This window comes from Elephantulus edwardii, unplaced genomic scaffold (genome assembly GCF_000299155.1).
Source record: "Elephantulus edwardii isolate Elephantulus edwardi_28Jun2011 unplaced genomic scaffold, EleEdw1.0 scaffold00048, whole genome shotgun sequence".
NCBI classification, from domain to species: Eukaryota; Metazoa; Chordata; class Mammalia; order Macroscelidea; family Macroscelididae; genus Elephantulus; species Elephantulus edwardii.
Window position 1 is genome coordinate 14,472,398 of NW_006399798.1, and position 17,371 is coordinate 14,489,768.

Below are 17,371 nucleotides of genomic sequence, written 5' to 3' on the forward strand. Positions count from 1 at the left end.
CAGACACATAGCAAGTGATTGAAAAGACCAGGGCCTGAATCAGGTACAGGCTAGTCTTCAAACCGATTTCATAATGATAATCTAAATTCAGACCAAGACTTATCCTAAAAAGAATTAGGGAGGCTACCATGCATCCGTGGGGGCTGGTGAGCACACCCCACTTCTTGTGGGCTGAAGGCCTGCAGGCAGGAAGGCTCCCACTCAAGCCAGTGACCACAGCAGCTTTAACTGTCAGACCTTCTCAAACGCAGAAGCTGCAAGGTGCCAGCTCTGACCCTGATGTCCCCACCCTGGTCTTCAGCTAGTCCCTGAAGAGGCCTCCCTAGGCAAAATTCCCAGAGGAGTTTCCTTGGGGGAAATGTGAGGCCCTTCCCTAGCCTCATCCCTCAGCACCCCTCCAACTCCAGTCCCAGGGCCCTCTGCGCATCAGGGCACTGGGTCTACCAGGGGAAAGCTAGAACCGAAGAGAACTAGGACCCTAAGCTCATGCCTTTCTCTAGGGTGGCCCTGCAATGCAGCTAGAGTGATTGTCTCCATTTGAAAGTGGTTGAAGGTTGGGGGTCAAACACGAAGGTTTGACCCTTGTGAAAAACTAAACACTAAAAACCCATAAAGGGTTTTGTATCATCAGACACCATTTGCACAAGCTTTAATATGGACAAAATAAAATCTCTCGTGATTGAAGGAACTTCACAAGAGAACATCAGAGGGTGGGGGAGGTGAGGCTGAAGCAACAGGAGAGAGAGAGGGACCATAACTCCCCACAGTTATGGGGAGGGCTGGTTACATCTATTTCTGCTTGGAGGTGCAGGCAAGGGATGGGACTTTGAGGCAGAATCCCCAGCCATCTCAGCTTCAACCCTTCAGCTCTGGTGGCCACAGTCTGCCTGTTTCTGAAAATAATGAAGAAATCATGCCAACAGCAAGAGGAAAAGCTTCCATTTGTTCCATGATCTGACAGACGAAACCAACTCCTGAAGACTCAAGCCCCATGATGGGGTGGAAAAGCCCAGAACAGAGCTGGATGATATCACCATCAGGTTGACTGATAATATTTTTTTTTTGCATTAATTTTGCAGAAAATGGAAAAAAAAAGCAGAGAGGGCCTGATTTTCATAACCAGCAAACTTCTGATAAGCAGACAATCAGCCTCACACGCCCCTCTTTTGAAAGGGACGTGAAAAAATTGCTTCAGTTCTCATTAAACAGAAAAGATATGGCTTGAAAAAAAATCCTCAAAGTGTGGTGTTGGAGATGAGTCAGTCTGACGGGCAGCTGGACATGGGTTGTCTAAAAACAGAGCGAGGTCTAATAACAAGCATTTTAAAAACAGATCAAATCCCAAGGCTGTAACAACACAGCATTGCTCTTCAGGGATTCTGCTTGCCCAGAGAATTTCTCAAAGCCAGTTACCCAAGAGTTTGGCCAGCCTACTACTGCCTTAGTGCTTCGCTGGGAGGGGGTACTTCTTGGCTATGATGGCTGGTAACAGAGGGGGTGACTTCCAGGCCACAGAGGTATCCCTCCAGTGCCGTCCAATCCCAGCAGAGCCTTCTCTCATCCACTGAGACCTCTGAGGGGTCAGGATGTGTGCGGTGTTCTGCAGCCAGCTCCCTCTGTCCCCCTGAAACCTGCCCTGCAGCGGGTTCACCCAAATTCTTCAGCCCTGAGCATCTCAGGGCAGCTGGAGGTCAGGTGCAAATTCTGCTTATCAAAGGTGTTTATTGAATTTGATCCTCTCGAATCCTCCCAGAAAGCCCACGGGCAGGTCACTATCAGCTCCAGTTCACAGAAAGGAATCCCTGGTGGTTCACTGGATAAGGCACAGCTGTTGTCGTTAGGTGCTACAGAGTCAAGTTCATAATGATCCTACGAACAACAGAGCTGAACCCTGTCCTGTCCTGTCCTGTGTCATCCTCATCTCTGACACACTAGAGCCCATCGCCGATGTCACCATGTCCAAACCTACCAGTCATCCCAAATGTCAAAGACACTATAATCTAGTTGAATAAAGGTTTATGGTCATGGGAACCCCAAGGAGCAGTTACATTCTGTCCTACGAGGTCACCACGAGTAGAGTCCACACGATGGTAGTGGGTGAGTGCAACTCTCAGGTGAGAAGCCTAAGGCTCCAAGATGGGAGTCAGTTATTCAAGGACACGAAGTTCCTACATGAAGAGTTGGGATGTGAACCTAGACAACAGCTGGTCCACATGTTCAGCTAGTACCCCCAGTCTACTTCTTGTTAGAGACCCCACAGTGATGCCTACAAAAACCTTATGGGAAAACAACCACAAGATATCATCTTACCCCAGTAAGAACAGCAAAATGTAACAGAGCAGCAAACATCAAATGCTGGCGAGGTTGTGGAGAAAACTGGAACCCTTATTCACTGTTGGTGGGAGTGTAAAATAGTGCAACCACTATGGAAGGCTGTATGGCGCTTTCTCAAAAAGTCGCAAGTAGAAATACCATTTGACACAGAAAGTCCACTACTGGGAATTTACCCTAAAGAAACCATAACTGATACCCAAGCAGATATTTGCACACCCATGTGTATTGCTGCTTTGTTCACAATAGCAAAGAGTTGGAAACAACCCAAGTGCCCATCAACAAACAAATGGATAGAGAAGCTGTGGTATATTCACACAATGAAATACTATGCAGTATTGAAAAACAAGGAACTCATGCAATATTATTCAAAATGGGTGACCCTGGAGGACATTATGCTGAGTGAAATATCTCAGTCACAAAAGGACAAATATTGCATAGGGCCACTGTTGTAAAACAGGACTGACATTGGGGTTGAAGGAAGACAGAGAAGGAAGGGAGAAATGATGTATACTGCATTGAAAGAGATGAGGGAGAGAACTGTTTAAAAGGGATCTATGATTGGGTATTATTGTCATGACAGGAGTCCAGAATGAAGGCTGCACAGTGGAGTGGACTTAGGTGGAGCGATTGCATAACAATGAAAGAGTTTTACTTTTCAAAGAGAAGAGTTAATTGGGGGGAGGGAGGTGGGCAGAGAGAAAAGTGCAACAATGGAAACCCTAAGTCTTTGTAAACTTTCATTAAAATTAATAAAAAAAAAATAAAAACAAAACCTCATGGGCTAGATCCTGTCACTGTCCTCATTTTAAATATGAAGCTGGAAGATATCTAGCTGGTTTAGAGACAAGGACAGCAAAGTGACTGGGAACCTGGGCTCTGTATCCACTGTTCTCTGTGATCCAGGGACTGTCTCCCAACATTTCTGGGTTCCCAGTTCTTCATCCATAAAAATAACTACCTATTTATAGTCACAGGTTTTGAACTCTTACCATTAGTCACTCTACACGCTTGTCCCATTTCATCAGCAAACAGCACTGTGAGGTTGAGGAACCAGAAACTTGTCCCAGTCACCCAGAGGGCGGAAAGAAGTGGTGGGGCCCCCAGATAAACACAAGTTGTTTCCAAAGGCCCTTCCTCTAACACTAGCCATTCACAAAGGGTCTCATTGTTTCCACTGTACCCCTCCCCCTCCAATGGCCAGCACGGCGAGAGTGGACAGTGAGGGGCCTTGGTACCTTCCAACAGCAGAAATCCTTAGTCCATGAGGGATTCATTCCATCTGCTTCAGATGAGGTGGACCTTGCTCCTGGGGTCAGACATGGTCCCAGCCCTTGACCATGGCCGGTCCAGGTACAGACCTATGAGTTAATAGGAGTTGATCATGCTAAATGGACAACTAATTTACTGGGTACATTTTCACTTGAAAAAATAATAAATTTAAAAGAAAGAAAAGAAGCCTTAGGAGCGCATCCATGGCAGTGAGTCCACTCAAGTGGTTCAGTATGAACATCTAAATGTCCAGTGTGGTCCTCACCAGCCATGAGCACCAACGCCCATCTGTCCTCTGTCCGCCTGCGATGCTTCCACGTTACAGTGGTGACAGATAGTACGTCACGGTGATTCAATGACCAGCAGGGTCACTCCTGGTGGGCACGTTCCATCGGAGCTTCCAGACTAAGATGAACTAGGAAACAAGGTTGACGACTCACTTCTGAAATTCAGCCAGTGAAAAGCCTAAGGCTCCCGGAATAGTATTTGCATTCTCAATTTGCTTGCGTTAGTCATTGAAAGAATCAGTTCTTCAGAGCACTTTTAATATAGTCCTCCCAATAATTTTTTAAAGTTTTTTTATTATTTTTTGTGCATATACCATCAAATCAGATCTGACTGGTACAGTAGCAGATTGTCCCTCCTGCAGCAGAGCATCGGGTGCATTTGAACCACACACCTCTGGGATTGCAGTGCAGCTTCTTGCCACTAGGACACCAGAGCTCCCTAAGTCTTCCCAATATTTTCAATTGTCCAAGGATTCGTCTTCTGCCTCTTCAAATTCCCACCATTAGGCATTTGCTTAGCAAGTAGAAATAACATAGCATGTAGCAGGTGTTCAACAAATGTTTATGTGACGGACACACAGGGTTTGGCAACCATCCCTAGATTACCCTGGAGACTGATCTGATCACCTTTCTAAAACAAGAGTTTGCTCAGAGAAGGTGCACACCACTGGTGGAGCATCCCAGATGTGATACCTGGTCTCTGCTGAGAGTGGGAAGTTCTCTGACCCAGCAGGCCACCCCTGGCTGTCCAGACCACCCCTTACCACTGCAGGAGGGCTGAGTGACAGCCCATCTGGCCCCAGCTGGTTTGTAGGACCTGAAGATAAGACCTCTAGTGTCTCAGAGCGAGAATCAGGGTCCTGTTCCCTGCCAACCATTCACAGGGGAGAAAAAAGTATTAAAAAGTCAGAGACTGATTCAAAAGGAAGTGTAAAAAAGCACAATCACCCCTGTTGTTGTTCTTGTTATGTGCCGTCAAGTAATTTGCAACTCATAGCGACCCTATGTACAACAGCCCTAATCCCTGCTCTATCCTGTGCCAATCGCATTGCCTCTGACACACCCATCCCGATTACCCCAGTCACTGAATCAATCCACCTCATAGAGGGTCTTCCCCTCCTGCGCTGTCCCTCCACCCTACCAAGCATGATGTCCCTCTCCAAGGACCTGTCTCTCCTTACAACATGTCCAAAGTCTGTCAGACGAAGCCCCAGAATCCTTGCCTCCAAGGAGTAGCCTGGTTTAACCCTCTCTAGGATGGATCTGTTTGTTTTCTTGGCAGTCCATGGAACATTCAGTACTCTTCTCCAACATCTCAGCTCAAAGGCGTCAATTCTCCTTCTATCCTCCCTAGTCATTGTCCAACTCTGTGATGCATAACAAGTGATTGCAAAGACCAAGGCCTGTATCAGGCGGACCTTAGTCTCCAGAGAGACACCGTTGCTCTGGAGTACCTAGATGTGTTTAATTTGGCTCTAACATCAAGAGAGACATGATAAGGGCTCTAGATTGAAGGAGGGCAGCGTCGAGGTGGGGAAGCTATGTAGGAAGGGCTGCGTTGGGTGTGGATTGGGGCAAAGGAGGTGAAAAGATTGGGAGGGGGGATGAAAGGTGGGGTCCATCAGGAAATGAATCCGGGGGTTCAGTGAAGAATGATGGAGTTGAAGACCGTTCCTTTCTCCATCCTGGTCACTCCTGGCATTACCATCAGTTGAAGCAAAGTTCATTTCTTCAGCAAACATGGTAGGTTTCCATTCTACGTTGAGCACTAGACTAGGCTCAAGGATTCAGCCAGGAAATAACATGAGATCCCTGCCCTCGAGGAGCTCGTGTTCTTTGGGGAGGAAGCAGCTCTAAGTTGTTTTCTCTGTCTGGAACACTCCTCCCTGAGATAGCCACATGGGCAACACCACCCACACGGCCAAGCCCTATGCCTCTGTCAAGTTTGATTTGGATAATACCTTCTCCATATTGTTGTTGTTAAGTGCCATTGAGTCAAGCATGATTCACAGCGACCCTATGAATAATGAGTCCTGTCCTATCCTGTGTCATCCACATCACCTCTGACCCACTTGCTCCCACTGCTGCAGCCGGTATCAAGCCATCTCATTGAAGCTTCTCCTTTCTCTGACGCGACACCTTTCCAAGCATGATGCTCCTTTCCAAGGAAAAGCCTCTCTTAGAAACATGCCCAGAGGATGTCAGATGAAACCTTACCATCCTTGCCTCCAAGAAGCACCCTGGCTGCATTTTTTTCTAAGACATGTATGTTTGTTTATTCTTTTGGAAGTCCACAAAACTTCCAAACGCCACAATTCAAATGCATCATTTATTTTTCCAACCTCGTTATTCACTAAGCTCTGGTGACCTAGTGGGTAAAGAATTGCACGGCCAACCCAAAGCTTGTGATGCAAATCCACCAGCTGTTCACGGAAGAAAGATGGACCATCTCCACCCACACCATTTACAGTCTCTGAAAACCCACTGGAGGGTCAACTAGGGGTCAATTCCAGCTCTATGGCACATAACAGCGGCACAACCACCTTTTACATGGGGCCACGCTTATTTCATAAAGCTGTCATTAGCAGCTGTCAAACTGGTCCCCAATGCATAGTGACTCCATGCACAATAGAACATGCTGTTGTTGTTGTTGTTAAGTGCCATCGAGTTGCTTGTGATTCATAGTGACCCTATGTACAAAACGCTACTCTATCCTGCGCCAACCTCGCTGTCTCAAACACACTCATTCCCACCACTCCAGTCACAGAATCAATCCATCTCATCGAAGGTCTTCCTCTCCTTCGCTGCCCCTCCACTCTCCCAAATATGATATCCCTCTCCAAGGACCAGTTCCTCCTTGCAACATGCCCAAAGTATGTCAGATGAAGCTTCAGGATCCTTGACTCCAAGGAGCATTCTGGCTTCACCCTCTCCAGGACAAATCTGTTTGTTCTCTTAGCAGTCCATGGTATACTCAACACTCTTCTCCAGCACCACAGCTCAAAGGCATAAATTCTCTTTTTATCATCCCTATTCACTGTCCAACTCTCTGATGCATAGCACGTAATTGAGAAGACTATAGCCCGGATCAGGCACACCTTAGTCTCCAGCCTGACATTGTTGCTCTTCAGTACTCTTGAGAGGTCCCTCACAGCTGACTTTCCCAATGCAATTCATCTCCTGATTTCCTGGCTGCTGTTACCAAGAGTATTAACTGTGGAGTCAAGTAAACTAAAACTGTTAACTATCTCAATCTCCTCTCCATCCATACTGATGCTGCCAATTGGCCCAGTGGTGAGAATCTTTGTTTTCTTGATGTTGAGCTTCAATCCATATTGAAGACTGCAGTCCTTGACCTTCGGCAGCAAACTGCAATTCCAAATGCACACAGTTCAAAAACACCAGCTGCCCAATTTCCTCCCATGTGATATACTACACTTTATAATAAGGAAATAGACTAAATAAAAATAATATAATAATAATAAATATAATAAGGAAAATCTGCTGTCAAGGATCTCTGTAAATTGCTACAGAGCAAGGATGTCAGTTTAAAAACTAAGGTGCGCCTGATCAAGTCAGGGTAGCTTTCAATTGCTTCCTATGCAATTGAATGTTGGGAATTAATAAGGAAGGCCAAAGAAGAGCGGATTTCTTTGAATGGAGGTGCTGGCAAAGCACTGGCTCGCTCATGGACTGCCAAAAACAAGTGTCTTTTGGAGGGAGTGCAATCAGGGCGCCCCTGAGAGGCAAGGATAGTGCAACTCCATCACATGCATTAGGAATGTTGTCAGGGGGCTCCAGTCCCTGGAGAAAGCATGTTGGGGGGGAAATGAGAGGGTCAGTGAAGGAGAGGAAGACCTTCAAAGAGGCAGATCGGCATGGTGACTGCAGCAAAGGGCTGTGGCATGGCAGAGACTGTGAGGTTGGTGCAGCATAGTGCAAGGTTTTCATCTGTTGTTTTACAGGGTCGCTATGACTTGTAGTGAACTGAATGCCACCTAACAATTCTGGAAGCAGATTGCCAGGCCTTTCTTGCTAGTCTGTCAGAGTTGGGACACTCCACTGAAATCTCAGCATCACAGCAGCACGTGAGCCTCCACTGACAGAAAGGGCTGGGAGGGATACACATTGGTCAGAAATGGAACCCCAGTGTCCTGCATGAAAGGTGAGAATTCTACCACTGAGACACGATGGCCTTTAACCTTAATTAATCTGGAGCCCTGGTTATTAACACCCTAATTTAACATGGTAACCCATGGGAAGCCCCATCAGCACCGAATTTCCACCCCACCAGCCCATCCCGCTCACCCTTCTTTTTCCAGGGCACCTAGCGTACTTTAACATACTAGAGTTAGCTGCATTGTTCAGGCATCCCATACATGTAGCTGTAACCTACTTCTTCAATGATGTGACCCCAAAATACTGGGGGCACTCTCGTCGTCATTCACGCGTATGACAGGCAGCAAACAAGTTTGAGCGGCTCCGCGAGCGCACGGTTCCTAACAGACAGCAATCAAGCCGAGAGCCTGGAATTCACTCTCGTTCAGTATTCTCGGGGATGGTAGGAAGTAATGACCTCACATAATGAAAATCAGCTGCACAAAGTGACGCATTTATTTTCATCTGTTGCTTATTGTCTATCTCTTCCTGCTGGAAAGGTCAGCGTTGTTTCAGCCCATCGCCGTCTCAATGGTGGTATTTTCTAGCTTCAATAGCTATCTGGTTCAGTAGCTACATCAAAGGGGCCCAGGAACTCCTGTTCACTCACGTCTGTTATACACCAGCAGGCTGCTCCTTCAGTTTCCTCCAGGGCAGCAAACCAGTTCCTTCTCGTTCGACCTCCTCCTGAGAGTTTGCCTTTCCTCTCCAAATATGGGCTCCCTGGTGGCCTCCTGAGTAAGAGCTGCACTGCCAACCCAAAGGCTTGAGGTTCAAATCCACCAGCTGCTCCAGGGCAGAGAGAAGGGAAATCTCTTCCTGTGTGACTTACTGCCTCTGAAAACCCACTGCAGGGTCAGTTAGGGGACAGCTCCGACTCCAGGGCACACGACAGCGTCTCTAGGTATGCTGATTCAGAACCCACACTTTAACAAGATTGCTGTTGTTGTTATGCCATCGAGTTGTAGGCGACTCATAGCGACCCTATGAAAGTCCTCAACACTTATGTGACTTTCACCCTCTCTCCAGGTTCATAGGGTTTCCAGAGGCAAGCCATTTCAGAAGTGGATGCCACTCCTGCTTCCAAACTTGTTTGAATCGGGGAGCTCCACCAGACACTGTCCACCATGGGTAAATGTTATCACATTTGACACATCAGTGTCACAGTGTTCAGCTTCACAGCAACCACGAGTTACCTCTGTATAGCAAGTGGACACACCAGGGCTATACAACCTAGAAGAATGTTTGACCAAAAGCAATTAAAACCAGGCCTGAGGGCTGCGGATTAGAGTCACCCACCTTTGGCTCTGTGGCATCACTTTCGGTCCACTAGGCCAACTGGTCTCCATGTTGTTAAGTGCCGTTGAGTCATATTGACCCTATGAACGAAAGTCCTCGACACTTGAGTGACTTTCATTCAGAACCCACACTTGAACAAGATTAGCCATGAGACTCAGGGGAGCTCTGGTGGCGTATCCCATAAGGAGTCATACTGCTACTATCTCAAAGAATGAGCCTCCCCAGTGGTTCGAATCCACCAGCAACCCTGATGGAGAAAGCTGAGCAATGTCTTCCCGTGTGATTTACAGCCTAGGAGGTCTGCTGGAGGGTCAGCCCCGAGGCAGTGCCTCCTGTCCACAATGAGTACATAAAAATCACCTGGGAATCTTGTTAACTGTAGATTCTGATTCAGTCTGTCTAGGGTGGAAATGCAAATTCTCAGCAAGGGATTAAACTGGAATGAGCTGGTTTCACACCCTGGTTTTAACTTCCAATAAACACCCCCCCCCCCACCCCAGCCCCAAGTTTCAATTATCAAAGTTGCCATTAACTTGCCTTCTAGGATAGGAGGCCTCACAGCCCACAAGGCTCTCAATGGTTGAATGTTCAGAAGTAGATTCAGGCCTTTCTGTGGAGGTATCTCCGAGCAGACTCAAACTTACAACCTTACGGTTCACAGCTATCACCCAGGAATATCTTTCAAATATCCCTGACATCCTCAAGGGCCTTCACTCGCCGAGAACCCCATCTCTGAGCTCTCCCACAGCCTCGCTTCTCCAACCTGAGAACCTTTTCGTTTTTCCTGTCCGCCACCAGGTACCCTGCGAACACCAGGCGCTTCAGTGTAATAAATCTTCAGGGTCCAGGCATGCTACTCCCCATCCCTAACTTTGATCTGAGCCGCTTTGCCTTTGTTGATTTTGTATGTATTTTGTAGTATGATTTCCTCTGAACAAAGGGATCTACAACAACACAAGTTCGAAAGGCATTTGTTTCTTCCAGTAAGAAACCAAGGCAAGGGGAAATCAGGAATGCTAGCAAACACAGGGTAGAACCTGGCCGGGAACTTCATCTGGAGTTTCAGGCCCTGGAGTCTATAGGTCTGAAGCCACTGGCTTCAAATCTCTTTCTGGGCAATGGCATCCCAGGAATCTTGTCACTCATTGTTGAGGCAATTCCTACCCACGCACAGAGAGAAACCGCTGTTTCGGATTTTAAAGGTTGGGACCTTTCACAAGCAAGATACCAAGTTTTTATACCAAGACATCTCCGGGTAGGTTTGAACTAACAGCCTTTTGGTTAATAGTTAAGCACTGAACCATCATACCGCTTAGGAATCCCTTATCCACAACCTTTCCCTGGCCACCACTTCTTAGGTGTCACCAGGCAATCAAAACCCGAAGGATGCCTGTCTCCCTCTCAGGTCACCAGAGCCACTCTTCCTCTGGCCTCAGTTCCATCACCTGTCAGCTGCGTCAACCTTGACTCAGGCAGTGACTTCACTTCTTGGCGTCTCAGGTCTTCTCACATAAAAGGAGGTGATGGTGGTATTGGGAGGACTATATATGGTCCTTCTTCCCCAGATGCCTGGCTCTGAAGGAACTCAATAAACATTAGGTATCTGCCAACAGAGGACTTTTGGGAGCCCTTGGCTTGTGGCAGATTAGAGGTTACCATGGAAACAAGACCTAAAGACCCAAGAATAGAGGGCGGTGCCCAGAGGCCCATTTGCCTTGGAGCCGGCTTCCTTAGGTCTTTACATGCCTTATGGCTGACACAGGTGAGGAGGAAAGGTTTGACCCGGACCACTCAGCCTCCCAGGAAGGGAGCCAGGCATTCACAGGGGAAGGAGGAACTCTGTGATGCCCTTAGACAGGTGTGATTCAAGACTAGTCTCCTTGGTCTACTCAGCACAGGACGCTGCCAATTGCTTGTTATCACCAGACCTCAATTTCCCATCTGCAAATAAAGTCTATTCAATGGACCATCGACTTCCAGGCTCTTAACTTTGTGTGGCTAGTGAGAGACAGCTGATTGGGCAGCAACAACAGACCTTGATAGGCACCTTCACACCACAGTCTGTTGAACATGGTTTAATTGTGTGGTACAAGCTCTGGACCTCCCTCTTCATGTCCTTTATTTGGTCTTCACAACCACCCATTTTACAGATGAAGAAAGAAAAATTAACTGTTCCAAGATCACAGAGGCAATACACAGTTGGAGCAGGAATTGAACTTGGACCTGCTTGCCCCAAGGTAAGTTCCTATCATGCCAAGTAACACTGACATTTTCCACATTTGCAATGAGATGTCTTCACATTATTTGTGGGAAACCATATATGCAATTTAAAAAAAAAAATTATCTCTGGTGGCCTAGTGGCAGAAAGCTGCACTGCAACCCCAGAGGTGTGCGGTTCAAATCCACCAGATGCTGTGCTGGAGAAGGAGGGACAATCTCCTCCTGTATCAGTTAGATCTGATTTGATGGTTGTGGTTGTTGTTGTTATGTGCCGTCGAGTCATTTGCGACTCATAGCGACCCTATGTACAACAGCCCTAAAGCCTGCTCTATCCTGTGCCAATCACCTTACCTCTGACACACCCATCCCGATTACCCCAGTCACTGAATCAATCCACCTCATAGAGGGTCTTCCCCTCCTGCGCTGTCCCTCCACCCTACCAAGCATGATGTCCCTCTCCAAGGACCTGTCTCTCCTTACAACATGTCCAAAGTATGTCAGACAAAGCCCCAGAATCCTTGCCTCCAAGGAGTAGCCTGGTTTAACCCTCTCCAGGATGAATCTGTTTGTTTTCTTGGCAGTCCATTCAGTACTCTTCTCCAGCACCACAGCTCAAAGGCGTCAATTCTCCTTCTATCCTCCCTAGTCATTGTCCAACTCTGTGATGCATAACAAGTGATTGCAAAGACCATGGCCTGTATCAGGCACACCTTAGTCTCCAGAGAGACACCGTTGCTCTTGAGTACTTTAGAGAGGTCCCTAACAGCAGACTTTCCCATCTCAATACGGTTTTTGATTTCCTGACTGCTGGTGCCAAGAGTGTTGATCGTGGAGCCGAGCAAACTGAATCTGTGAACAATCTCAATCTCTTCGTCATCCATCCTGATGCTGCCAATTGGTCCAGTGGTGAGAATCTTTGTCTTCTTGACATTGAGCCTCAGTCCATACTGAAGGCTGCAGTCCTTCACCCTCTGCAGCAAGCACATCAGGTCCTCCTCAGTTTCAGCAAGCAGGGTTGTGTCATCTGCATAACACAGATTGTTAATAGATCTTCCACCAATCCTGACGCCACACTTCTCCTCATAGAGCCCAGCCTCTCGGATAATCTGCTCTGCATACAGGTTGAAAAGTGTGTGTACCATCAAATCATATGTACAAGTATGATTTGATGGTACATACACAAAAAAATAATAAAAGGGGGGAAAATTTAAAAAAATTTTCTAAATCCCTTTAGAAAGCCAAAACTAAATTTATTGAACTGGAAAATGGTGTGTCGCCATCAGCCAATAAAATGCTGTTTGTTTTTTTGGCAGTCTATGGGATAGTCCGCATTCTTTTCCAACACTCTGACTCAGAAGCATTGCTGCTTCTCCTGTCATTCTTATTCATTATCCACCTCTCAGAGGCATAACAGGTGATTAGAAAGATTATGATTTTAATCACGTGCCCCTTGATCTTTAAACTGACATCTTTAGAACTCTTTAGAACTTTAGAGGGGTCCCTGACAGCAGATTTTCCCAAGACTTTGTGTGGATCATAACAAACTATGGCTAACATTGAGAAGAATGGGAATCCGAGAACACTTGTGTTCATATAAATCTACACCTAGATTAAGACGCTCTATTTGGAACAGAACAAGAGAACACTGCATGGTTTAAAATCAGGAAAGGTGTGTGTCAGAGCTGTATCCTTTCTCCATACCTATTCAATATGTGGCATCAAGATTGGAGGAAGATTCATCAACAACCTGCATTATGTAGATAATAGCAATCTTGCTTGCTGAAAATGAGGAAAACTTAAAGGACTTGCTGCAGAAGGTCAAGGACTACAGCCTTTGGTATGGATTACATCTCAATATTAAGAAAACAAAGGTCCTCACCACTGGGCCAGTAGACAACATTATGATAGAAGATTAAAGTTGTGAATTAGTTCATCTTGCCTCTCAACCACGTGACTTGTGAGAAACCCTTGGGAGCCCCCCCAGTTCCTCTCTGAGGGTGGGGCCCACACAGAACGGTGCTTAGACACTCCTCAGTGCTGCGGTGCAGATGAACACAAAAGCAATTTGGAAGCCCTGTTTCTTCCTTTGTAAAGAACAGCAGAGACTGAGCATCTCTCCAGGCAAGGAACAGAAAGCGGAAGAGAACAGCTTCTCCTTGTGATCTTGATCCAAACCTCTTCCTCACTAAGGAATTCTCCAGCGGCCTCCTTGCCCAGGCAAAGAGAGCCAGAGGCATCCGCCCGCCCTGAATTTCTGGTCCTCGGCTATAGAACAAAACACTCTTTAGCAAGATTTAGTTAAGAGGTTGCTTGGCTCTCTGGCCCACAGGCCACTAATAACTAGAGCAAGAGCCTTGGCTGCCCCTTCTAGAAGACTAGAGCCTCAGAGAAGGGTTGTACGGGTGGTATTGGCACCTCCTGTTTACCTTCTTTGCAGACCTTAAAAGAGCAGAATGTAGATTGAACCTCCCAGGATAGAAAAGCCAGTAGACACCCCACAGTCCTCCACCACTGCATGACAACTGAAGGCAGGTACCCCATCCTGTTGTTGTTGCTGTTGTTAAGTGCCGTCAAATTGGAGGCAACTCATAGCAACCCTATGAACGAATGACCTGGGCACCAGTCTAACTTTCATCCTTTCTCCAGGTTCATAGGGTCTCCAGAGGCAAGCTAGTACGGAAGTGGCTGCCACTCCTGCTTCCAAGCTTGTTTGAATCGGGAGCTCGACCAAAAGCTGTCCACTATGGGTAACCATTATCGCATTTGACACAACAGTGTCGCAGTGTTCAGCTTCACAGCAACCACAATTTACCTCTGTACAGCAAATGGACAGACCAGGGCTATAAGACCTAGAAGAATGCTTCACCAAAAACAAGTAAAGGCAGGCCTGAGGGCTGTGGATTAGAGTCACCCACCTTTGGCTTGGGAGCATGACTTTCTGTCCACTAGGCCAACTGGTCTCTCTCTATACTGTCGTTGTTGTTGTTAAGTGCCGTCGAGTCGGAGGCGACTCATAGCGACCCTATGAATGAAAGACCTGGGCACCAGTCTAACTTTCATCCTTTCTCCAGGTTCATAGGGTCTCCAGAGGCAAGCTAGTACGGAAGTGGATGCCACTCCTGCTTCCTAGCCAGCTTAAATAGAACTTAAACAAGAAAAACCAAAACAAGACCCGCACTGACCTCCAGTGAGAACCCACTCCAGCTGATCCTCCAGCAGGCTTCCGAGGCTGTAAATCACATGAAAGGGGATTGCCCATCTTTCTCCTCCAGAGATCCTGGTGAATTTGAACCACCAGAGAGGCATTGGCCTTTGACTTAACAGTACAACTCCCTACAGACGAGGTCACCAGACTTCCTCTCTGCTTTATTTGATGCTCTTAACCAAACTCCACATAATTTTTATACACACACACACACACACACACACACACACACGTATTCTTTTCCAATTTGTCCTGATTTCTTCCCATATTTATTTCTTTGGCTTGTCTCTCCATTCCAATTCTTCATTCTACCCCCAAATTGTAAGTCAGCCCCCAGCTTGAGATGTCACACAATACTGAATCTCTAGCTCATTTACTGCAGATTCCCAAATAACGCTGGTCTCAAAAGAAAAACATTTTGTTTCCATTTATTTCAGTAGAACTCAATGCACTAGTAAAAGAAGGACAAATTAAATCCAAAACAAGGGGAAGAAGGGAAGTAATAAAAATCAGAGCAGAAATCAAATAAATAGAAAACAGACTTATGGTAGAAGAACTTAAAGCAAGCATGAATTGGTTCTTAGAAAATTATCAATAAAATGTAAACATTTAGCTAGACTAGTCAAAGTGGGGGGAAGAAAGAAGAAATGAACTACTGTTGTGACAAGCGGGGACACAATTTAAAATTCTACAGGTAAGGAGGGAGCGTTGGGTGCCTAGGGAAAAGATAATTGCCCAGTCATCTCCAAGGCTTGTGGGTAAAACTCACCAACTGCTTCATTTACAGCCTTTGAAATTTCACTGGAGGACCAGCTATGAGCCAGTTCTGACAGAATGGAAATAAAAAGAGCCGTGTTATTGTTATTGTTGTTGTTGTTGCTGTATTTCGTCTAGTCGGAATTGACCCGTAGCTGACCCTCTGACAGGTTTTCAGAGGCAGTTGATTGTATGGGAGGAGACCGCCCAGCCATTTCTGGCCTTTTCCAACTCCACAAAGGGGAACTGCTCCCATCAACAGCACAAAACCAATTCCCTTGAGGTCAGACACATCCCCAAACTCCCAGACTTGTTTTTTACTCACTCCAACACCGTCTTACTGCTTTACAGGGTCCAAAATCCACTGTGATAGCACACAGACCAAACAGAACCATAATGGAGGAGTCACAAGGCTATAATTCAGGTTGGTAGCAGAATCCAGCCAGTCAGTCAGGACAGCTTCTGAAATGTGCCCACAGGCACCTCAGCTTTGAGCCTTGCAGTTTAGGCCAGTGTTACAAAACACTTAGTCCTATCCCAAAGGTGCATGGTTCAAATCCACCAGATGTTCTGCTGGAGAAGGAGGGGCAATCTCCTTCTGTACCAGTTAGATCCATTCAATGACACACAACAAAAAACAACAACAACAACAAAACAAACAAATAAACACACACCAAAACCCACTTAGTCCTGCCAGTTAGGCTCTACCCGCATTCCATCCCCACAATCCTCCAACAAATTAGCCAAAGGCTCTTAGCAAGAGTTCCTCCACGGGGCAGCAGTCCCAACGTCAGCTCTACCTCCTATAGGGGTCTCCAGTTCTCTGCTATAACAGCTGCAGCTCACTGGCACAAGAATCTCTGGCCCCAAAGGACACGCTGCATTCTCTTGATGCTTCTTTACCAGGGGTCAGATTCTCTCATCCTGCTACTGGGTCCATTCAATTTAATGGCAGGACTAGCCAGTCCTCTTTTTTTAAAATTATTATTATATTTTTTATTCATTTTCATGAAAATTTACAGACTTTGTATTTGCATTCATTCATTGTTGCTCTTTTCTCCCTGCCCACCCCTCCCCCCTCAGTACACTCTTCTCTTTGAAAAGTAAAAGAAAAATTCTCTCATTGTTTTACAATCCCTCCTGCCAGGTACACTCCAATATGAAGCCTTCATTCTGGACTCCTGTCATGACAATAATAACCAAACACATACCCCTTTATACAGTTCTCTCTATCATCTGTTTCAATGGAGTATACATCATTTATTCCATCTTTCTCAGTCTCCTCCCAACCCCGATGTCAGTCTCGTTTTACAACAGTGGCACTGTGCAGTATTTGTCCTTTTGTGACTGAGATATTTCACTCAGCATAATGTCCTCCAGGGTCACCCATTTTGTATAATATTTCATTAATTCCTTGTTTTTCAATGCAGCGTAGTATTCCATTGTGTGAATATACCACAGCTTCTCTATCCATTTGTTTGTTGATGGGCACTTAGGTATTTTCCAACTCTCCTATTGTGAACAAAGCTGAGATAAACATGGGTGTGCATATATCTCCTTGGGTGGCAATTATGGTCTCTTTGGGGTAGCCAGTCCTCTTGTGGACAGGCTAACACACCCTCGTCACATATTGTCCATCCACATGGCAAAGTCAGTCAATGGTGAAGAAAGCCATTTTGAACAATAAACCCTTAAAACCACCATCAGGACACATCACAAACAAGTTATCCCAGTAAGTTCAACAGCCTTGATAAAATAGACAAATGACTAGAAAGACAATTATTCAAACTGACCCAGGAAGAAGTAGAAAATCAAAATAGCCTTTACATAACTATTGTTAGGC